General features: G+C 39.8%; 1 pseudogene across 1 annotated transcript; it reads right to left on the bottom strand.

Annotated features, from left to right (window-relative positions):
• Nucleotides 1-19,924: 19,924 nt before the first annotated feature.
• Nucleotides 19,925-23,634, bottom strand: LOC101014124 (annotated as a pseudogene). The gene has a single exon (XR_162593.5). The product of XR_162593.5 is annotated as a serine/threonine-protein kinase PRP4 homolog pseudogene (transcript).
• Between the last annotated feature and the right edge of the window lie 501 nt (nucleotides 23,635-24,135).

Below are 24,135 nucleotides of genomic sequence, written 5' to 3'. Positions count from 1 at the left end.
CTATTATCTCCTTGATTTTTGCAGCCACCTTTGAAGTAGAAAGGGCAAAGATTGTCATTCATCCTGATTCTGAGCATAAGGTAGTGTAATCTGCTCAAGTATTACAGTCATAGGTATAAATTAGCTCAGGTAGTTAAGGGACAAACCAACAATTCAATGTAAGGAAGGTGGTTCAGGACAAATATGCAGTTTGGGAGAGTGGAGCAACCCCTGGAGTGCTGTACTTTCTTCTGTTTTTCTAAGTAACAAAATTTGGCCTTTTATTTTAAAATAAAAAAGCATTCATTGATTATACTATATGCTTTTTTAAAATTTTTTCTTTTTTATTATACTTTAAGTTCTAGGGTACATGGGCTCAATGTGCAGGTTTGTTACATATGTATACATGTGCCATGTTGGTGTGCTGCACCTATTAACTCATTTACATTAGGTATATCTCCTAATGCTCTCCCTCCCCACTCCCTGCACCCCACAACAGGCCCCAGTGTGTGATGTTCCCCTTCCTGTGTCCAAGTGTTCTCATTGTTCAATTCCCATCTATGAGCGAGAACATGTGGTGTTTGGTTTTCTGTTCTTGCAATAGTTTGCTGAGAATGATGGTTCCAGACGCATCCATGTCCCTACAAAGGACATGAACTTATCCTTTTTTATGGCTGCATAATATTCCATGGTGTATATGTGCCACATTTTCCTAATCCAGTCTGTCATTGATGGACATTTGGGTTGGTTCCGAGTCTTTGCTATTGTGAATAGTGCCGCAGTAAACATACATGTGCATGTGTCTTTATAGCAGCATGATTTATAATCCTTTGGGTATATACCCAGTGGGCAAAAGATATGAACAGACACTTCTCAAAAGAAGACATTTATGCAGCCAACAGATACATGAAAAAATGCTCATCATCACTAGCCATCAGAGAAATGCAAATCAAAACCACAATAGATACCATCTCACACCAGTTAGAATGGTGATTATTAAAAAGTCAGGAAACAACAGGTGCTGGAGAGGATGTAGAGAAATAGGAACACTTTTACACTGTTGGTGGGACTGTAAACTAGTTCAACGATTGTGGAAGACAGTGTGGCGATTCCTCAAGGATCTAGAACTAGAAATACAATTTGACCCAGCCATCCCATTACTGGATTATACTAGATACTAAACTATGTTAACCAGTGAGAATACAAAGTTGAATAAGGCATAATACCTGTTTCATAGCACATAATAGTTCAATGGTTCTCAAATCTGGCTGATCATCAAAATTGACTAGAATTTTTTTAAAATTATGGTTCCTTTTGGTCCCCTTCCAAGTACATTCAACAATCTTGGGATTAAAATGCAAAAATTGTATGTTTTAAAACTCTACAGGCCCAGATGAATTGAGAACACTGACATTCTATTAAGTTGGTGAAAAATTAATTGTGGTTTTTGCCACTGAAAGTAATGGTAAAACCACAATTACTTTTGTATCAGCCTAACAGTAAAACAAAATTTTTGGCATATGTATCAATTTTTATAATATTTTGCTTATGTCATCTCATTTAATTCTCATAGCAACACAGTGAAGCAAGATTAGATTATATTCACTTTATAAATGTGAGAATTCAAAAGCAAAGTGGTTTCCCAAATCACAACCAGTGATTGATAAAGTATAGTCAGGAATTGCAATTCATTTCTCCCAGTCCTATGCGCCTTCCTCTTCACCTCCACTTCATAAAATCAAAGGAAGGAAAGCAGTTCATAGGTAAAGAGCAGAAGAGGAAAAAGAGAGAGTCCTATTCTTATTACTGAGAGCTTGGCCAAGAGCCTAGCACAGTGGCTGGCTTCCAGTAGGAGCTCCATGAATTTTTCCATTTAACTAAGCTCCTATGTGTACTACCAATGGCAAAAGGCCAAGATAGGCTGATGTTGTAACTCCGAAGCCCAGAATCCCAGCTCTGGGATGATGTAAACCGTCAACCAGTGCTCACCAAATGTCAGACACTGTTAGTGTGACATCAAATGTATATAATCACGTGCGCGCGCACACACACACACACACAATTTAGTCCTCACAACAACTTTATGAAGTGGGAACCATTATCAACCCCAATTTATTGTCTAGGTGAGGAAGCTGAGAGACAGAAAAGTTAGTTAACTTGCCCAAAGTCACAAATACAACAAATGTTGGTTTTTGGTTTGTACCAGAGATCATGTTTTTAACAATTTCACCATAGAGCCACTTTGTACCATACTGGATTTCCAGCCTTTGTCTCTGTCTAGAACTGAATTATGACTCTTTGTATCCATATTTTTTTGCAGTTACACCATATTCTCTACAGCCCTAGAATCATTACTCAGCTGGGAAAATTATACCTTGCCACAGCCCCTGGGCATTGCCCTGATTTCAGCACACACTAGGCTATTTCACACCTGTGGACAGGTTCTTACTTATGTGTGTCATGGTGCCTCTGCTTTTCTGCCTCAAGGATTTCTCCAAAACCATGGAAGTCTGCTCAGCCCTAATGCAAGTGTAGCCTGGAAGTTTGAAAATAGTGACATTTCCAGAGTCAAACCTGACCCAGAGATGGATGGCAGTTGATGGATAAATCCTCCAGGCTCATCGTTCTTCAGAGAGACAATTCTGAGGCATGGGCTACAGTTTTCTCAACCTTGGCAACATTGATATTTGGAGCTGGATTTTTTTGTTGTTGTAGGGGTGGGGGCTGTCCTGTGCATCATAGGATGTTTAGCAGTATCCCTGGATGCTGTAGCATCTCCCAGTTATGACAACCCAAAATGCCCCCCACGCATTGCCAATGCCATCAGGAAAGAAAAACCACTCCCACTTAAGAGCGACTGAACAATACAGATTGACAGAGGGTCCCCAAAGGGATTGAGCTCCAGCTTCTCATAATAGTGATCAATTCAGTGACACACTCTTAATATTGGAGGTAGGGCCTGGTGAGTGGTGTTTGTTTGAGTCATGGGGGCAGATTCTTCATGAACAGCATGGTGCCTGGTGCCATTTCCACAGAAATGAGGGAGTTCTCACGATGCATTCCTATGAGGTTGATCATTAAAAAGTCCTTTCCCTTCCCTTCCCTTCCCTTCCCTTCCCTTCCCTTCCCTTCCCTTCCCTTGCCTTCCCTTCCCTTCCCTCCCCTCACCCTCTCCTCCCCTCCCCTCCCTTCCCTTCCCTTCCCTCCCCTCCCCTCCCTTCCCTTCCCTTCCCTCCCCTTCCCTCACCCTCTCCTCCCCTCCCCTCCCTTCCCTCTCTTCCCTTCCCTTCCTCTCTGGCTATATAATGCTGGCTGTGCTTTCCCTTCTGCCACAAATGGCAGCTTCCTGAGGTCCTCACCAGAAGGGGATGCTGGAGCCATGCTTCTTGTACAGCCTGCAGAACCATGAGCCAAATAAACTTCTTTTCTTTGTAAGTTTCCCAGCCTACGGTATTCCTTTATAGCAATGCAAAACGGAGTAAGACATCCTTTATTGGCTTTTTCCCTTCCCCCTCTTCTACTCCCTGGGTTACCTCTTAAGGAAACATCTCATCTAAGTCTTGCCTTAGGCTTTGTTTCCAGGGGACCCTAAATTCAGATAGTAGATATTAGCAAGCAGCTCTTAATCACATGCAAATATACCAATTGATGGAAATGGATGTCATTAACCTCCTAACAGTGCAGAAAGAGCTCACTTTTGGTTCCATCTGAAGCCTTCAGGCAGATCTTCATGGCCCACTGGAGACCTATAGGCAGAACCGTGGGCCTGGACAATAATTCTGTGCAAGAAGAAACTTGCTTAAATCCTCTCACGCTCCAATAGGTGGGTGAATGGTGCCACACAGCACACATGGAAGACATCTAGAATTATCTGTGCAGTTGCCTCAGGTCAAGAACAATGATTCACAACTCGTTTTGGATTTATCTGACCTAGAATCTCTGACAGTGAGGTCTGGACTTGTATATTTTTAATAAAATACCCTTAAGAAGTCCTAATGTATGGAACTACACATCCATTCTAACCTGTTGACTCAAAGGTCTGGGTTTGATGAGGCAAGTGACCTGCTCAAGGACCCAGGGAGAATAAGAGGCTGAAGAACAAGCACCAGACCCTAAGCCCTGACTCCCAGGCCTGACATGGTAGCTATGTGGCAGCTCTGGACTCCTCACTGTCACTGCTCAATTCCAAGGGACTGGGACTGGGAAGATGGAGGAAGAGGGAAGAAAAGGCCCAGCTGTTGTCTTCTCTGGGAAACTTGCCTCAGAGAGAGCCCAAATGTTCTTGAACCTGAATGATTCAGGCCAAGGGTTTGCACAAAATGTTCTTGTTCAGGAAATGTAGATCATAAAGCATAGCACTGGGGGGGTAGGGGAGTGTAATCCCTCATCCAGAGGCCTAGATAAAGAAAATGATCTTAGGGAATATTTCATGAACCCAAGACCATACCACCCAGCAAGGAGCTGAATCAGGCATTCCCACATTCACTGCAGCATTACTCACAATAGTCAAGATACAAAAACAACTAGCTGGGCACGGTGGCTCACGCCTGTAATCCCAGCACTTTGGGAGGCCGAGGCGGGTGGATCACCTGAGATCAGGAGTCTGAGACCAGCCTGACCAACACAGAGAAACCTCATCACTACTAAAAATACCAAAATTAGGTAGGCATGGTGGCACACGCCTGTAATCCCAGCTACTCGGGAGGCTGAGGTGGGAGAATCACTGGAACCCAAGAGGTGGAGGCTGCAGTGAGCTGAGATCACGCCATTGCACTCCAACCTGGGCAACAAGAGCGAAACTCGTCTCAAAAAAAAACAAAAACAAAAAGTAAGTGTCCATCAATGAAGGAATATATATTCACATAACGGAATATTTTTAACCTAAAAAAGAAAGAAATCCTGCCATTTGCCACAACATGGATATACCTTGAGGATATCATAAGTGAAGTAAGCCAGACACAGAAAGACAAATGCTTCATGACCTTACTTATATGTGAAATCTAAAAAAAAAAACCAGCAAACTCATAGTAACAAACAGTAAAAGGGTGATTGCCAGGACTTGGGAGATGGGAGAAAAAGGGAAATACTGGTCAAAGTATACAAACTTTCAGTTTTAAGATGAATAAGTTCTGGATACCTAATGTACAGCATAGCAACTATAGTTAATAATACTGTATTGTATACTTGAAATTTGCTAAGAGATCAGATCTAAAGTGTTCTCACCATACCAAAAATAAAATGGTAACCATGTGAGGTGATGTATGTTAATTGGCTTGATTATGGTAATCATTTCACAATGTATTCATATATCAAAACATCAGCCAGGTGTGGTGGCTTATGCCTGTAATCCCAGCACTTTGGGAGGCTGAGCCAGGTGGATCACCTGAGACCAGGAGTTCAAGACCAACCTGGCCAACATGGCGAAAACCCATCTCTACTAAAAACACAAAAAAAGTAGCCAGGCACTGTGGCAGATGCCTGTAATCTCAGCTACTTGGGAGGCTGAGGCAGGAAAATTGCTTGAACCCAGGAGGCAAAGGTTGCAGTGAGCCGAGATCAAGCCAATGCCCTACAGCCTGGGTGACAGAGGGAGACTCCACCTCGAAAGAAAAGAAAAGAAAAGAAAAGAAAAGAAAAAGAGAAAAGAAAAGAAAAGAAAGATCATATAAAAAAAACATTTGTCAATCGTACCTCAATAAAGTTGGGAACAAATATTTTAAATTTTAAAAAGTAAACACTTAAACAGGCAAATAAATAAACAAAGGTCAAGCTTCAGACCCTTCCTCTTTTTCAGTATATCAGTTATGGTTTCCTGAATGCTAAGGGCTGTTTTCTAAGTCCCTAAGCAGATCCTGTTCAGTTTGGCCACATAGTAAGTATAGTTTGTTCTTTTTTTTTGTTTTTTAAGCTGGAGTTCAACCATTCACCCTTATACGCTAGGTGTCCTCTGTTTAGGAAGATGCCAAAACAATGTTATGACAGAGTCTTGTATTTTTGCAATGATCTAGGTGGAAAGGGCTCAACAGACTAAAGCATGCCTTTCTTTAAGCAGATAGGGAAGCTGAGTCCCAGAGAGAGCAAGTGACTTGTACATGGATCACAGAGCCAGCCAGTGACAGAGGCAGCCCAAATTTCATGTCTCCTAGTGTCTTGTCCAGATTGCATCAGGAAGAATAAAGAGAAAGAGACAGAGAAAGCAGGCAGTAGAGCCAACTGACCTCTCAATTGTCTTCTGGCTCTGTCACCTCCCCCAAAGTTGGAGTCCAAGATTTCATAAATTGAAAAATACAAACACTTTCTTCAGTGAAAATTTAGTTGATGGCCGGGCGCAGTGGCTCACGCCTGTAATCCCAACACTTCAGGAGGCCAAGGCAGGAGGATCACCTGAGGTCGGGAGTTTGAGACCAGCCTGACCAACAGGGAGAAACCTCATCTCTACTAAAAGTACAAAATTAGCCAGGCGTGGTGGCGCATGCCTGTAATCCCAGCTACTAGAGAGGCTGAGGCAAGAGAATCACTTGAACCAGGGAGGTGGAGGTTGTGGTGAGCCGAGATTGTGCCATTGCACCCCAGCCTGGGCAACGAGAGTGAAACTCCATCTCAAAAAAGAAAAGAATTTAGTTGGTTTTCCTGTGGGATCAAACAGTACATACTTTGCATTTACGCAGAAAGTTATCTGGAACAATGAAAGCCCTGGTGTGATTTTGTTTCTCTGCTTCCTCTCCAAGTTTCCAGTTCAGTGGATCCATGAGGGCTATTTCCCACGTGTCCTTTGTGGGCTATTCTTAGCCTTTGCTGTGACCTGGACACACGTTTACAGCCCAAAGCAACTATGAATGTTTCCTGTTTTATTTCCAAAGCAAGTAGTCACTCTGCTGCTTCCCCCACCGCTAGTAATCACAGCCCTAGTTCACAATGTTGTATTCTTGGCATCTAAAAACTAGAAAAACACCATTAATAAGGCCAGATGTGATTTTCCTAGCTAAGTAATGATTCTGGGGGTATGGAGAACATAGAGCCACTAAAGGAACAATTATAGATCAAAAACTTTTATAATTTAATTTTGATTATTGAGAGTTTATCTTCATTTTTATCATTCTGTTGTTGTTAAATTAGGTCACTGTGGGTAGAGCCTAAGCAATGGTATTTTTTAAAGTTTCCCAGAGTGCAGCCTCAGGGCTGGTAATGGGTTGCAATAGTATTTCCCAACTTGCCTGTAATTTTTAAAAAAGAAAATTACCTAGAGTGCTTGATAAATATACAGAAACCCAAGCCTCTCCCCTGATCACTGTTTCTGGAATCTGGGGCCCTGGAATCTGTGTCTCTAAGAAATACTTCCAGATAATTCTTGTTATTTGGGAAAGTTGAGGATCTGGCAAGTTCGGAAAACACTGGGTGATAGCATAGACTTCCAAGCACACCCAAGAGAGCTGCTTTCCGGTAGCTTAGAAGACGTAATGAATGTTTCATCAGTTACAGAAGAAAATTCAGCCTTAGACTACAAGTTCCTCACCAGAATCCTCCTTCTCCATACAGGCAGGCCCCTAGACCCCAACACAGTGAGCAAAGATCTCATTTCTACCAGCTTTCTCATCTCTTCCCACACCTAGCCTGGCCTCTTCTACTCAACTCAACTCTCTTAAACTTGTCTGTCCTTCTGAGTTTAATTCCAGTCCCAGAAACCCTTCTCATACTGGCCTATGCTGATTTCTCCATCCTCTGAACTCCTTCATCCTGAGACCTGTGCATAGTAATATCTGAGCTGTATTCATTCTTCTGATTTGTTTAAAGATTCCACACCAGTGTCTTGCCTCCCTAGATTCAGAACTCCTTGGGGCAATACAACCACTGAAGGGAGAGCTGCAGGAGTGAATGTCACAGCCAAGCTCCATGAGAGCGGACTTTCTTCCCATGGTAATTCCAATGCTTAGTCCAGCATCTGGTGCACAAGTGCTCAACAAATATCCATCAAGTACATGAATAAAATGTCAAGCTATATGAACTAACTAGGTAAACTACATTTCAAGCTATAAATATTTCAGCACATATACAGAATTGAAATTATGATTTCAGAAACTAATCTAGATACACCTCATGACTTGGATTTGTCCTAGTTTCTCTGCACGTGCAGTTCTCAAACTTTTTGGCTCCTTCACATTCTTGCAAATTATTGAGTATCTTAAAGAACTTTGTTTATGGGAGTTATGTCTATCAATATTGACTATATTAAGAATTGAAAATTCCAATTTTAAATAACTATAGTAAACTCATCATATGTTAATGGGTAATGCAAACAATGTACTTTTACGAAGAATAACTCTCTTTCCAAAACAAAATAATTTAATAAGAAAACTGGCACTGTTTTACATTTTTGCAAACCTCTTTAATGTTTGGCTTCATAGAAGTCAGCTGGATTCTCAGATCTGCTCCAGCATTTAACATGTTAACCGTATTATACCTTAGGTGGCCTCTGGGAAACTCCACTGTATACTTGTGAAAGAATGAGAGTGAAAAAGCCAGACAAAATCTTTGGGTTATTATGAAAGTAGTCTTGGCCACATGGACTCCCTAAATGGGTTTAGGGATCCCCAGGGATGCACAGACGCACTTTGAGAACTGTTGTTCTACACATTTCAGAATACAAGTTCTAGATGGGGGAGGTAAAATTAATCAAAGTCTTTGGTTTTCTGCTTTGAAAGAGATATATAAGGGTTTATCAGACTAGGATAAATCCTTGGATGTTAGAATGTTACAGCAGATAAATTAGAATGTACATCCTCATGAAATGACATCATGGATGCTAAAATTCATAAATCATTTATCTTCATGGAACAGAATATTTATAGTAGCAGCACAAAACCTTAGACTCTGTAATGGTCCTTCTAATTTGTATCTTATCATTTTTCTGGATCTTTGGCTGTGCCTTTCAGATCAGCAGGTATTCTAGCAAAGAGACTACGAGTGACACACGATGGTACAAAATGATCATTGTTCCTATCTCTTAGTGGTGTTATGAGGATTAAATAAATGCATATAAAGTGTTTAGAATAGTACCTGACACAGAGCAAATTGTCTTGGTTATTATATTATAAGTCTTTTAAAGTTTCTTAAAAGCAACTAAAAAAGTAAATTTCTATGTTTGACTTCATTCCCCATAATTTAGCATGATTTATACAGACTTGTTTGTAGTAGTAATTTTAAGGCTGAATTCATTTAAAATAGTCCTCCCACAAAAGGACCGATTAATTGAGGTATTACAGAGTTGTCTTCTGACAAATCAAAACTAAGGCTTGAAAATCCATACTGCAAACAGACGATGGAAAACACTTCTTTCCCCCAAAGCTTTTGTGCATATAGTGGCAATCAGGCTTACTCTAGAAACTGCTAAATGGCAATTAAATTTAAGTTGCCCCCTGGGTTAATTGTACACCAGGAGGAATTGTTAATGTCAAACATTTACTGAGCACTAATAGATTCAACAAGCACACACTGAACATTCACTACATATGAACCCCAGGAGGGAGGAGGACGCAAGCACAGACAAAAGTCCTGCCCTCAGGGCATGACAGAGAGCTCCACATACATGGAATAGTGATACAGGCAAGATGTCTCAAATACACAAACACAAACAGGAAAAAAGGTTGACAGAAGGAAAAAAGAAGGTCATTCTGACTTGAGGCATCTAGGAAGACTGCCAACATGGTAGTTTTTGAACTGACCATTGAAAAATGGGTGGGATTTCACCAAGGGGACTTGTGAGGAAGGAAAATGGAACTAGCAGAAAGCAGGATTGGGCATGGTCATTTGATATAATGAGAACAAAAGGCAACAGTGAAAAGAGTTGTTTGGAAATGAATGAAATGGGCTTACATAATAGAATAAGAAGTTCAGACTTGATTTAGCAAGCAAGAGGGCAGCCTGAGCAACAATGGGTACAAAACTGTGTCATCCACAGCTTGGTGTTTTGGTAACATTAACATCACCTAGGGTCTGCAGGAAGAATGAAAAGGAAGGCATTAAGGTGAGAAAACCAATGAGGAGGAGGCCATGGCAACAGTCCAAAGGGCGAAGTGATGGGGGCATTTGCAATGGAGATAGGAAAAAAGAGTGAGACATTTATTTTAAAAGAATAATCCAGAAGATTGGAAGATGACTAGTTAGTCAGTGAGTAACTATTCTGTGTTGGACCAAGGCTGTGTGTGTTTTTAAAGAAAGTTTTTGAGACATGTCCAAGAAGGTAAATTCAGAAGGTAGGTATGAGAAAAATAAAGAATCCAGGATTACTTTATTCAGAGTAAAGAAATGAAGAAAGAAAAAATAATCCCACTAGAAAAATAATAAGGGCTCTTGCAAACCAACAAGAAAAATAAGCATACCAATTGACAAATTAGCCATGGACATGAGCTGCCAACTCACAAAAGAAGAACTAGAAATGGCCACGCAACGTGGGAGAAAACTCCCAGCTGAATTATAAAGTAAAAAATTAAAAATATAAGGTCTCACTTTTGCCTGTAAGATTGGCAAAAAATATATAAAGATTGGTGAGGCAGACAATGTCAGTTGTCTACCCATCAGTGTCCTTCCTTGCCAACAAAGCCCTAAATTTGGTTATCCAGGCTTTTTCAGTTTGCTTTGTTTTTCTAGGCACCAGCCTAGCCCCAGCCCGGTAGGGAAGAATCTTGATTAGTCTGAACCAAAATTGGTGATTCCATTCTTCTTATCAGTGATTGACTTGGGAAAGGGGATATGTTCCAATTCTGGCTAAGATATGTAAGAGAAAGCCTCCATGGAGAAAGATGAAGAAGGTTTGAGGGACAGTTCTTAGGTTTTATAAGAAGAACTCTAGGTATTGCAATACTCACTTTATTTGACCCTAGATATTGATGCATGAGGGTGCAAGGCCTGGAGCTGCTGCAGCTCTATTGAGAACATCAGGATACCCAACTGCTGAAAATGACAGAAAAGAAAAGTAGAAAGAATCTGGTATTTTATATGATTCACTAGTTGAATTAACCTATTCTGGAATCTCCCTGTCTTGGGATACCTTGTTATATAAGGATTTTTTAAAGTCTTATTATTTAAGCTACTTTTAAATTTGGATTCTTAGTTTCTTTTCTTATTATTTTAGGATCAGGGAATACACATATAGGTTTGTTACATGGGTAAATTGCATGTTTCTGGGGTTTGGTGTACAAATGGTTTCATCACCCAGGTGGTGAGCATAGTACCTGACCGGTAGTATCTCCCCTCAAGTAGGCCCCAGTGTCTATTGTTACCTTCTTTGTGTCCACGTATATTCAATGCTTAGCTCCGACTTATGAATGACAACATGCAGTATTTCCTTTTCTGGTTCTGTGTTAATGGATAATAGCCTCCAGCTGCATCCATGTTGTTGCAAAAATCATGATTTTGTTTTTTTATGGCTGTATGGTATTTCATGGTATATATGTACTACATTTTCTTTGTCCAGTCTGCCACTGATAGGCATCTAGAGTGAGTCCATGTCTTTGTTGTTGTGAAAAGTGCTGCAATGAACATATGGGTGCACATGTCTTTTTAGTAGAACTATTTATATTCCTTTCGGTATATACTCAGTAATGGGTTTGCTGTGTCAAATGGTAGTTTTGTTCTAAGTTCTTTGAGAGATCTCCAAACTGCTTCCCTGAACTCATTTACCTTCCTACCAGCAATGTATAAGGGTTCCCTTTTCTCCGCAACCTTGCCAGCATCTGCTATTTTTTGACTTTTTAATAATAGCCATTCTGACTGGTTTCAAGTGGTATCTCATTGTGGTTTTGGTTTGCATTTCTCTAGTGATTAGTGATGCGGAGCATGTGGACTAGTTGTGAGAAAAATGTCTACCTACGCAGGACTACTCAATAAGTATTTGTTGAATTAATGAATCAATTAAAGAATGAATGGCTGAGGCCTAAGAGGATGACAATGCCTAGAAGGATTATAGACTTTGGGTTGGAAAGAATCTGGGGGATAGTATAGAGTTGGAGTATATTCAAGTTTACCAAAGGAAACAATGAGAAAATGGAAACTTGAGCAGATTTTGGACTTCCCCAGACCGGTCTCCACAAACTCCCCACCCTACTTTCCTCCAAGTTAGTTGCTCCAGAGGTCCTAGTTTCCATTTGGCACCAGCTGAGCTACAAAAATTTGCAGTCATGATATTTCTCCATGGGTCCCAAGATTGGCGACTTGCCTCAAAGACACTGAAGAGAAAACGGACCTCCACCCAAGAAAATTGAGCAGGTTCTCAAGAGAATCTCCTGCTTTGTTCTTCCCTGATTGTTGCAGCAGAAGGAGGTGACAGAAATCCAGCTGGGAGTGTCCAGTAGAAGTGGCCCTGAGGGTTTCTTCTTTCATTGTATAAGTTATTTGTTCACACCAATTTGTTAAAAGCTGTGGATTCCACTGGTGAGATCATGAGCACATTCATTTTCTCCTCCCAGAAGAAACTTTTTCTTGTGTCATCCTCAGCATTCTTGCCAGATGAAGCATCTTTTCTGTTGTCATTACTGCATAATTACAACTTGGATTCTGCAACTTGACATGAAATATTCTCTTTCTTACTGCCAAATTTAAAATTCATGTGTTAGCTAACTACTGAGAAAAAAAAAAAGGATCTTACCTTGTGTCATAAGTCAATATAAATCCTATGAGATTAAAAATTTAGAGTTAAAAAATAAGCCACAAAAGCAGTAAGAAAAGTATAAATGAGTATTCATAACACCTTATAGTAGTGTTTTAACTTCTAAATATGGCAGTAAAGGTAGAAGCCATACAGGAAAAAAAAAATGAATGGATTCAGCTATAAAAAAAAATTAAACCTCTGGAGTGAAAAACTGAAGACTGGGGGTCAGAAGTGAGGAGGTGATCAACTTGTCATTATGCACCTTTTTGTACTGCTTTTGTGACTATGGATTTCAAATCCATAATTTTTTAAATTTGAAATTATTTTCAAATGAAATAATCATGTGAAAAATGTAAACTTCCATAGTCAAAACAATAAAAGACAAATAATAGAGTAAAAAAGGAAAATGCAACATCTACCATAGACATAGGTTACTACATTTAATATGTGAGGAGCTAATAAATATTAACAATGCCATGTAACCTTGTGTTCAGAAATGGTCTTGGCAGACAGACAAATCAAGTCAGCCCCAGTGCTCCTTCTTGCCAACTGTATGACTTGGGCCATGTTCTTTCCTTGCCTCCTTCCTTCTCTGCAAAATGAGGGAAATGTCCTCCATGGTATAATAAGAAAAATAACTGGTCTTTGTCCCAGTTGCTGGCACAGAGATCCTTAGAATCCTGGGAATTTCTTTAGTGATGAAGGTGATTGGAGCAGTTTCTGTTCTATAAGGTGACCTTTGGTGGGCTCCTAGATAGCTTTGGGATGGGGGATGTTCACCAGGGAGACTCACCCTTGATTAAAAGATTGGAATTTTCAACCCAGCCTCTAGGGAGGGGAGAGGAGCTGGGGATTGAATCAACGGCCAATACATAATGATTTAATCAATCATGAGTACATAATAAAAACCTCCGTCCAAAGGATTATAAATCATGCTGCTATAAAGACACATGCACATGTATGTTCATTGCGGCACTATTCACAACAGCAAAGACTTGGAATCAACCCAAATGTCCATCAGTGACAGACTGGATTAAGAAAATGTGGCACATATACACCATGGAATACTATGCAGCCATAAAAAAGGATGAGTTTGTGTCCTTTGTAGGGACATGAATGCAGCTGGAAACCATCATTCTTAGCAAACTATTACTAAAACAGAAAACCAAACACCGCATGTTCTCACTCATAAGTGGGAACTGAACAATGAGATCACTTGGACTCGGGAAGGGGGACATCACACACCAGGGCCTATTATGGGGAGGGGGGAGGGGGGAGGGATTGCATTGGGAGTTATACCTGATGTAAATGACGAGTTGATGGGTGCAGCACAGCAACATGGCACAAGTATACATATGTAACAAACCTGCACGTTATGCACATGTACCCTAGAACTTAAAGTATAATAATAATTTAAAAAAAAAAAAAAAACCTCCGTAAAAACTCATAAACAGTGGGGTTCTGAGAGCTTCCAAGTTGGTGAACACATCCACATTTCAGGGAAGTGGCACCCCGCAACTCACGTGGACAGAGGCTCCTGCCATCTGGACCCTTCCAAACCTCATTCTATGAAGGTTTGGCTGCTGAATTGTGTCCTTAAAATAAACGAGTAACAGGCCAGGCACGGTGGCTCATGCCTGTAATCCTAGCACTTTGGGAGGCCAAGACATGTGGATCGCTTGAGCTCAGGAGTTGGAGACCAGCCTGGGCAACATGGCAAAGCCCTCCACAAAAAATTAACTGTGCATGGTGGTGTGCACCTATAGTCCCAGCTACCTGGGGAACTGAAATGGGAGGATCGCTTGATCCTCCTTGAGCCCAGGAAGCTGAGGCTACAGTGAGCCATGATCCTGTCACTGCACTCCAGCCTGGGTGACAAAGTGAGACTCTGTCTCAAAAAAAAATTAAAATTAAATAAACCAGTAACAGTAAATAATGTGTTTTCTTAGGGGGAATATAGAAGAAAAAAAAAAAAACTACAATACACTGTTACAAAAGTATAGGAGAGAAAAAAAAAAAAGTTTTAAAATAATAAAGTGCTTTCCTGAGTTCTGTGAGTCATTCTAGCAGATAACCAAACCTGAGGAGAGGGGTCATGGGAACCCCAGTTTATAGCCATTGGTCAGAAGTACAGATGGCCCAGTACTTGCAACTGCCATCTAAAATGGAGGCAGTCTTATGGGACTGAGCTCTTAAACCTTAGAGTCTGACACTAACTTCCGGGAGTTAGTGTCAGAATTGAATAGGATCATAGGACTCCCAGGTGGTGTCAGAGAGTAGAAGTGGTGTTGGAAAAGACACCACATACATAGTGTCAGGAGGAAGTAAGACCCCTCCTACTTTTTCACACAGTTACTATAAGGATAAGATAACAGAATTTAGCAAACAATGGGCCCCAGTATTAGTATTATCATTGCTACTAGAAAAAAAAAAAAACCACCAATTGGAACACGAACAAAGATAATTAATAGGTAATTCACAATAGAAGAAAAGCAAATGATCAAACAGCAGATAGGATGTTCAATGTCATCAATCATTAAAGAACTGCATCTTAAAGTTAGATACCATTTTCTACTCGTCTAATAATTGCCAAATATTAAAAATAATGGCAATGCCAGGTGCCAACAAGGAGTCACTTCAATGGGAACGTAAATGGTATAGCTTCCTTAATGGCAAAGAGGCCATTTGTATCAAAAGTCATGAAAACTATATGTATGTCCTTTGACCTCACTATTTTATTTCTAGGAATACATCCTAAAAAGCAGAAGAAAAACATAAATTTGCACAAATATTAGCTGCAAAGATGCTCCTTATGGCATTACTCATACCAACAAAAGGAAAAAAATTGGAAGCCATCTAAAAACCCTATATCCAGGGAAATCATTAAATAGAATATGTTTTGTCTTTAGTAGAATATCATGCAGCTATGAAAACAAAAATATTTAATGACAGGAAAGATTTTCGTGATATAATAGGTGATTAAGGGAGGTTATAAAATAGTTTGTACAGTATTTGAAATTGCATATATTCATATTTGTTTGATGAAATGTAAGTAAATATGTCAAAATATTCAGTGTAGGTTGTCTCTAGGTGCAAATTTACAGGAGGTTGTACTTTGCTCCTTATTTATCTGTAAATTCTAAAGTATCTACAATAAACATTCATTACTTTTGACATGATTAAACAATAAACTTTTTAATGCAATTTTATTACCCTATTATGAAGACTGAAAATCTATCAAGAAAATTTTCTCTAAAGTAGTCTAAGAAACTAAAAAAAAATTATTCTAGTGGGCCTTCTCAGCCTACTCTCAGTTATTTTATTCACTAATTCATTTATTTGTTCTTCCAATCTCTACACAACCATAGTGACTGGATTACAGACACAATTCCAGTGGGATTTCTGTCCCAGTGAGCTCCCAGGTTAGTGCAAATCTGAGAACTCAGGACAATAGAGGCAGGCAGAATCAAAGAAAGTCAACTGCTGGGAGGAAAAAGGTGAACATATGGGGAAGACCACAGAGAACAGCCCAGCCTGAGCCTATTACAAGGAACAGCCAGTGTAGGAGCCAGCCTGGTGGAGAAGAGCAGGTAGCAGAGGGCAGTCCAGGCAGAGGGCCCAGCTTGGACAAAAGCAAGAAGGCTTGAAAGTACAGGCACATGTTAATTGACATGGCCAGGACATGGGGTGACTTTAAGGGAATAGCTAAAGAAAGCTGGTTTGGTCAAGATCTGGTTTGGCATTTTTCTTAATTTGCAAAAAAAGAAGTAAGGAAGCCATGCAGAGTTCTTGCCACCCCATTCATATTTGATGATAGGGTGACCCTGATCGTTCTAAATATAGTAGACTGGCCCCTCTGCCCTGAGCTGATGGCCACAATGACTTCCACAAAAGAGCCAGGAAGCCTAAGAGGTCTGAATTTCAGTAGGAACTGGATGGGCCGGTTGTCCCCGGGGGTTCCTTCTTTCTTGTAAAGGTTAAAGGCATAAAACTTTCTCTCTTGTTAAACATTGTACATACCCCAGTGTCAGCCACTCAGCTGAAAAGAAAAAAACCACAAGTAGAATTTTTGGCAGAGCAGTATTGCATTGAATGAAGAACTGTTGCACAACACTCCTTCCTTACCCTCCCTCCTTACACAAATACACATTTTTACTTTGACGGGCGAGAAGGTCGGGGGGAGTGGGGAGATTAAAATTGGAACAAGAAATGAAAGTGGGCTGCGAGAAGAAATGTCTGAAATTTCTCAATCAAGAGGGAGAAGCATCTCCCAATAAGGACCAAACATCTGCAGATTCTTCCCATCTGTTTCTCTTGAGGTTCATCCCTGTGGTCAGAACCCAAAGAATAACCTCCCTTGCCCTTCTGCATCTATCCTTTGACTGTCAATTATGTGCCAGGCACTGTGTCCAGCCAAGGATCTCTCCAGTAAGGACTCTGGGAAAATTCAGAGAAGAATTTCCAAAGCCTCCAGCTGCAAACAGTGGTTAGGTTACTAACCAGCACATTAACGATTCAAAAGCGATGAATGATAATCAAATCTACCCTTTACTCAGCTCTTACTATATACCAAGCATGGTGCTGGGTGGTCTACAAGTTTATCTCATTTAATCCTCACAACAATGCACGCATCAGGGTCTATTATTATTGTCCCTACTTTAAGATTTAAGAAAACCTGAAGCTGGGAAACATTAATCCCAGTTTATTCAAGGCTAGTGAGTGGCAGACCTAGGATAGTTATCACCTCCCCACCTCTGCTACCCCCCCCTCCTCCATTCCAATCTGTTTTCTGGTCTGACTGAGCAATTTGTATTTTCCTGAAGGGACCAGGCATCCACTTCCTCTGAACCTTTGTTCAGGATATGGTTCTCACTCAGAGAGCCCTGCCCCTCTTCCCCCTGATTAGCTGGCAGTCACCCCTATCTCTTACCCATCAGCTCAACTGTAACTTCCTCCAGGAAACCCTCCTAGACCTCAAAGGCTTCAGATTACATTACATTCAGCACAGGGATCCCCTTGTCCTTCTCTGAAAGTAAAACAACCATGCTTATCTCTAGGCTTTTTGGACATGGTTTCCCTTCCACTTAAAATGATCTTCATTCACATGTACACACATGCACACACATATATACACACTTGTTCACATGTATGCACATAAACACCTCTTTCCTCTAATCCCACTCATCCTTCAGGTAGCATAAAAGTCAACAACTCTGAGAATCCTGGTCTGAACCATTCCCACAGCCCACCCCCTCAAGACGGAGGTGCCTCTGCTCCTCAGCCCTGCAGGACACAATGCTTGCTGTGAATCATAGTCTTCACACCGTTTTGTCATTGTTTCCATGGCACAATTAAACTTTAGGGGAGCAAATGCCTCTTGCCTCAGAGCCAAGCACATAATAAGTACTCAATAACTATTTTTTTAATAAATGAATGCTTACCCTACCTACTTCCTTCTTGTCTGTGCCACTCAAATATGGAAATAATTACGTGCCCCAATGTCTTGACTTGGCTTTGGTTGATATTTTCATTGTAACCAGAGATCCCATGCTTCTATGACAAGAAATGAAGAATACTGGAAGAATAAAAACAAATCCTTGCTATACGTGTTTTTGAGAACAAACCACATTGGGGTATGTAATATCATTTTTCCAAAGGTAAGAAGTAACTTGGGGTTGGGGAGGGGAAGCCATTAGTTAAGAGGAGGAAAGACTTTACTGAAAATCAAGGCTCTCATCCTATATCCAAACATTATGAAAATGAGTCAATTATTTGTAAGGAACTCTCACAAGATATACTTTCTTTTGTTTAAAGTGACATTTATTTAATTTAAGAGGTCTATATTCAGATAGCTCATTCCTACCTCTATTCTTATCTACTCCATTCCATTCCCGAAGCCTCATTTTGGTAAAAACTTACATAACTTCCTTTAGTATCTGTCCAGTGTTTCTTTAATGTAAATATAAGCATAAATTTATTTGTTGGTTCCCACCCAAACTCTTTTTTTTTTTTTCTTTTCTCAACTTTTATTTTAGGTTCAGGGGGTACATGTCCAGATGTGCTGTGGGTAAATTGTGTGTCACCGGGGTTTGATATACAAATGATTTCATCACCCACGTAGTGCGCATGGTACCCAATAGGTGGTATCCCTCATCAAGTAGGTCCCTGTGTCTATTGTTCCCTTCTTTTTTTCCTTGTTCACAAAATACTTTATTATCTAGTGGTGCATACTGAGAACATACAGGAATCTGCATGGCCCACTTCACGTGCAGTAGAACAATCTTCACTTTACAAAAAGTGAGTGTCAACTGTTTTATGCAATAGACAACACTTTAAAGTCACATTCTTAAAGAAAAGCTTCATTTACAAAAGAAATAAAAAGTAAAGCAGCAATTACTGCTTTTAAAAAGCAGCTGCTTTGTTCAAGAGTGGAAGGTTTATGCTTGTATTGAAAGACAACATGATCACAGATAATGAAAACAATGAACACATGAAAACGCTTTTACCATAAAGCAGTACACTTTCAAAATGAGATCTACATAGTTAAAAATTTCATTACGCTGTCTATCTAACCTTTAAATATGAGGACTTTCAGAATTAGGCCTCAACATTTGTAATTAGTAAATGAAAACTATGCAGCGTGTCTATGTCACTAGGAACTATATTTTACAAAATGTATATAAAGTCTATAGCAAGTTGATTTTTAAAAAGCAAAGTTAATAAGAAACAGTACACTGAAGGCACTCTATCCATTAAGCGTGTTCTCTTCCAATTTTAAATGTGATGAACAGAACAAAAATTGTAACTATGCCACAGTTGCAATGCAAAAAAAAAAAAAGATCAATTATCACACATGCAAGTAATTCTGCCACAAAGCTAACATTCCCCATTTGTCAGTTGTTCCAATAAAATGACATCTTAAAACACCAGAGCTGTCGATGGTGTAGCTTACCTTCAGTGTACTGAATGCGGTACACAACCTGCTTTTTTTTTTTTTTTTTTTTCTTAGTTTTACTTTACTTGAAGTCTGGGATATACGTGCAGAACGTGCAGGTTTGTTACATAGGTATACATGTGCCATGGTGGTTTGCTGCACCTATCAACCTATCATCTAGGTTTTAAGCCCCGCATGCATTAGGTATTTGTCCTAATGCTCTCCCTCCCTTTGTCCCCCACCTGTGTCCATGTGTTCTCATTGTTTAACTCCCACTTATGAGTGAGAACATGTGGTGTTTGGTTTTCTGTTCCTGTGTTATTTTGCTGAGAATGATGGCTTCCAGCTTCATCCATGTCCCTGCAAAGGACAAGAACTCATTCTTTTTTATGGCTGCATAGTATTCTGTGGTATATATGTGCCACATTTTCTTTAAAGAGACCATCCCTGCAGGCAGGCTCAAGAAGGAACAGACCCCTTTCGGCACTGAATACATCAACGGCATGCTGCACCTAGGAAAACATGAATATAAACAGCATTTATGCTGGCCATTTTATCTGAAGACCAAAATGAAACCAAGTCTGCTAAAAACAAATCAACCACCCAATATTACTACTCGTTTTATAACAGATGCTTTTGTCTTTAATGTGAACTGCAACCATATACATTAACGCTGTAATTTTCTTCAGTCTTGGCAATTTAAAACAGTTCTGTGGTGAAATTTCACATAAGACACAAAACAGATTAACTAACATTTCTAAAAGAAATTCAAATATATCATGCTTCCTCAAATCTGCTGGAGAAATATTTATAAGTTTATATTCATTAATAAAGTGCTGTGAAATTTCTTCAGTCCCTGTATTTACTCAAACCCTTGGAGTTTCTTCATCTTGCTTAAATTTTGTCCTGGATGAAGGCATGCTGTAGGGCCTGGTTGATGCTAATTCATTTAGCTAGGCCCAACATTAGAATCTGGTCCAACAAGTCCTTTAGCTGGTATACTTTTTTACATCAGTCTTCAGGAAGTGTCTGGCACCCAATCAAGTCAGCCAATAGGTCCTTAGTTGGATTAATGGTGCTCATAACAATAACTTTCTCCCTGTCTGTTACTTTATCAACTTCTATGTACATGAAGTTGAGATTTTGATCAAAATGCTGATCTTTGAATGCACCTTTTGAATCATCGTATTTGGCATCTTTCCTTTGAGATTCATCACAAGCTTCAATATACGGTTATTAGTTTTGCCGGGAAATAAAATTTTTCCAGTATAGAGTCCCTATAAGGTACAACCTACTGACCACATATATATACCATAGTCACAGCTTTTACCTATAATGATTTCAACAGCACGATAAAATCTACTGACAAGATAAGGTATAACGTCATTATCCGCAACATGTGAAGCCAACCCCAGATCACAAACTTTAAAATAGTTTCTGATGATTAACCAGGATATTGTCTGGCTTGTTGTCTACATGTAGGTTATCGCATATTTTGAGGAATTTCAATGCCAGGAAAAACTGCTGACTATGGGATCTTACAGCTTTAATATGAAAACCAGTATCTTTATCATATTTTTTAACACCTCTTGTAAGTTCATACTGAGAGGCTCGAATATGAGACAGAGATGTTTGTGATAGAAGCACCTGAAGAGTCGCAGACAATGAAGTTTGTCATCAGGATCGGCATCAAATTCTTTCAAGAACTCTAGTTCTTTTAAACCAGTCTTTTGCATGAGCTCATTGTTTCTGATGACCTTGACAGCCACTTCTTGGCTGGCTCTTGCATTATCTCTGGCTCATAAAACATTACTGAATATACCTTGCCCAGTGTAGCCATACACATTGTAACATTTATCTAGGACTTCACCTATGTTCACATGATAATAGCCTTCTGAATCAGTCCAGTTATCTCTGAGGTTGGGATTCTCTTTGAATCTTATCCATTGCCAGCAGCCCAGAGACAAGCACTATCAAAATCGTCAGCAAACATATCATCAGATTCTGTAAAACATATCAAGTACTAACAGCTTCTTCTGAGATGAACCATTATTCTGTTCAACTGTCATTAGATTATGCTTGGCTTTCACTGAGGCCCAAATGTATCAACATTTTCCCATTCATACTCTTTAACAACAGCAGCTACTCGCTCCAGAAGGATAGGTGATCATGTTTTCGTACTGCTCTGGGGGATGCTTGGTTCAGATGACACGGACATATTGCTATCTTCAGCAAGATATTTATATTTCTGAACAATTGCCTGCCTTTGGACTCTTCTCTGTTCTATTAGGGCTTCTTCATCTTCTTCCTCCACGTCAAAATCTTCAAGGTTATCATCAGACAAATATTTCTGTTCAACTTTCATTTCTTCAGAAACACTTCCTTTAAATTTATCTTCCTTTACTTTGCTTCTGCTCCTTCATCTACGACCACCCCATGACTGAGACCACCTTTTCAAGCATGATCTGCTCCTCCAACCTCTGTCCCTTTCCCAAGGAGACATGCATCTTCTTCTTGGAGACCCAACTTTTTGTGCTACGTCTGAGTGGGGAATGAGACTTCCTTTTAATGGGAGATCTACTTCTTCTTCGAATTGGAGACCACCTATTCATGGGGCTGGCATCTTTTGATCTTTCATGTCTATTGAGGATATCATCTCAAGGTCGTGTTCTTGAAGAAGAAAGTTGTCCTCTCTCTGGTTCTCTTCATTTTCCTTCTAAGGATCGGCTCAGCTGTTCCACCAGGAGACAGTGTTCAAGAGGGAGATTTGCTCTGCTTAGATCTTCTATCATTTAAAAGTGGAGACCTACTTCTTCTTGATTTATCACGTGGTTTTGGAGACAAACTTCTTTTAGGACTACAACTAGGTCTTCTACTGGGTGACCTATTTTCTTTCTCAGATGAAGTATCTTTTTTTAATTGGGTTCTTTTCTTTATCAGCTTCAGACTGTTTTCATTTTCTCTTTCTGGACTGTGACCTTCTGTCTTTGGATTTACCTCTTAAATCAACTGGGGATCTCGATTTTTTACCTTGATCGTGACTTCTACTTTCATTTACAATTGGGGATTTGTCTTGTTTTTTTATTTACTCTTATCTTCAGTTTTAACCTTATCATCAGCAGGAGATCTGGCCTTACCAATTTTCTCTTAAGATCACCTTCTAAGGGTAGGGGATTTTAATTCTCTTGCTTGATTTTGAGACTTACTTCTTTTGATTGGCTTTTAGACTTTTTCCTCTCCTTTGACTTGCTCCTAGTTGTTTTCTGCTTAACTATTTCAATACCCCCCTTACTTTTCTTCTTATCAGACCTACATCTACTCCGTTCTTTGGATCTGCTTTTACTTCGTTTTTTGTAGTACTTTTATTGTCCACAGTTCAAGTTTCCCCTTTGTACTTGAAGATCTAGTACTAGATCTATTTCCATTTCTTGCCTTTCATGAATCTCCCCCTCTTCTTCAGAGCCAGACTCATAATTTTGTAAAATGAACCCCATACCAGATTGGACCTTTCCTTCCATTATCAAGTTCAGCCTTAATCAAGGCTCTCTGTTTTTCCAAGTCTTCTAGCAAAGCTAAATCATCAAGTTTAGTTCTTTTTGCTGGAGACATACCCTCTTTATCAGAAGCATCCGTAACCTCTTTTCTTTTGTGTTTCTTGCATTTATGCTTATGTTTATGTTTTTTATCCTTGTCTTCTGAGAAATGTTTATGTTTCTTATGTTTACTTCTGTGTTTATACTTTTTTTACTTATTTTGTTATTATTTTGAGATTGGTCTTCTGATACTTCTCCATTTTCTTCATGTATACTCTTTTCAGAATTATCAGCATCTTCCATCTCCGGCTGTTCCCGCAGCGTCTGGGTCTCCGCCGGGGCCATCTTGAACTTCCTGACTCTGCCGCCACTGTGATGGTGGCTTCCTGGACCGTGAAAGGCAGTGGAAATGGAAGAAGGAAAAGAGCTGCCGCACACGTGCCTCTTGTTCCCTTTTTAGTGTTCATGTGTACTCAATGTTTAGCTCCCACTTATGAATGAGAACAGGCAGTATTTGGTTTTCTGTTCTGCATTAATTCACTTAGGATCATAGCTTCCAGCTGCATCCATGTTGCTGCAAAGACCATGATTTTGTTTTTTATGGCTTCATAGTATTCCATGGTGTATATGCACTACATTTTCTTTATCCAATCTAGGTTGAGTCCATGTCTTTGCTATTGTGAATAGTATTGCAATAAATATACAGGTGCATGTGTCTTTTTGGTAGAATGATTTATTTTCCTTTGGGTATATACCCAGTAATAGGATTGTTGGGTCAAATGGTAGTTCTTAGTTCTTTGAGAAATCTCCAAACTGCTTTCCACAGTGACTGAATTAATTTGCATTCCCACCAGCAGGGTATAATTGTTCCCTTTTCTCCTCAACCTTGCTAACATTGTTGTTTCTTGACTTTTTAATACTCGTCATTCTGACTGGTGTGAGATGGTATCTCATTGTGGTTTTGATTTGCATTTCTCTAATGATCAATGTTGTTGAGCATTTTTTCATATACTTGTTGCCACATGTATGTCTTCTTTTGAGAAGTG

This window comes from Papio anubis, chromosome 13, assembly GCF_008728515.1.
Source record: "Papio anubis isolate 15944 chromosome 13, Panubis1.0, whole genome shotgun sequence".
Lineage (NCBI taxonomy): Eukaryota > Metazoa > Chordata > Mammalia > Primates > Cercopithecidae > Papio > Papio anubis.
This window is presented reverse-complemented; position numbering and strand designations above follow the sequence as displayed.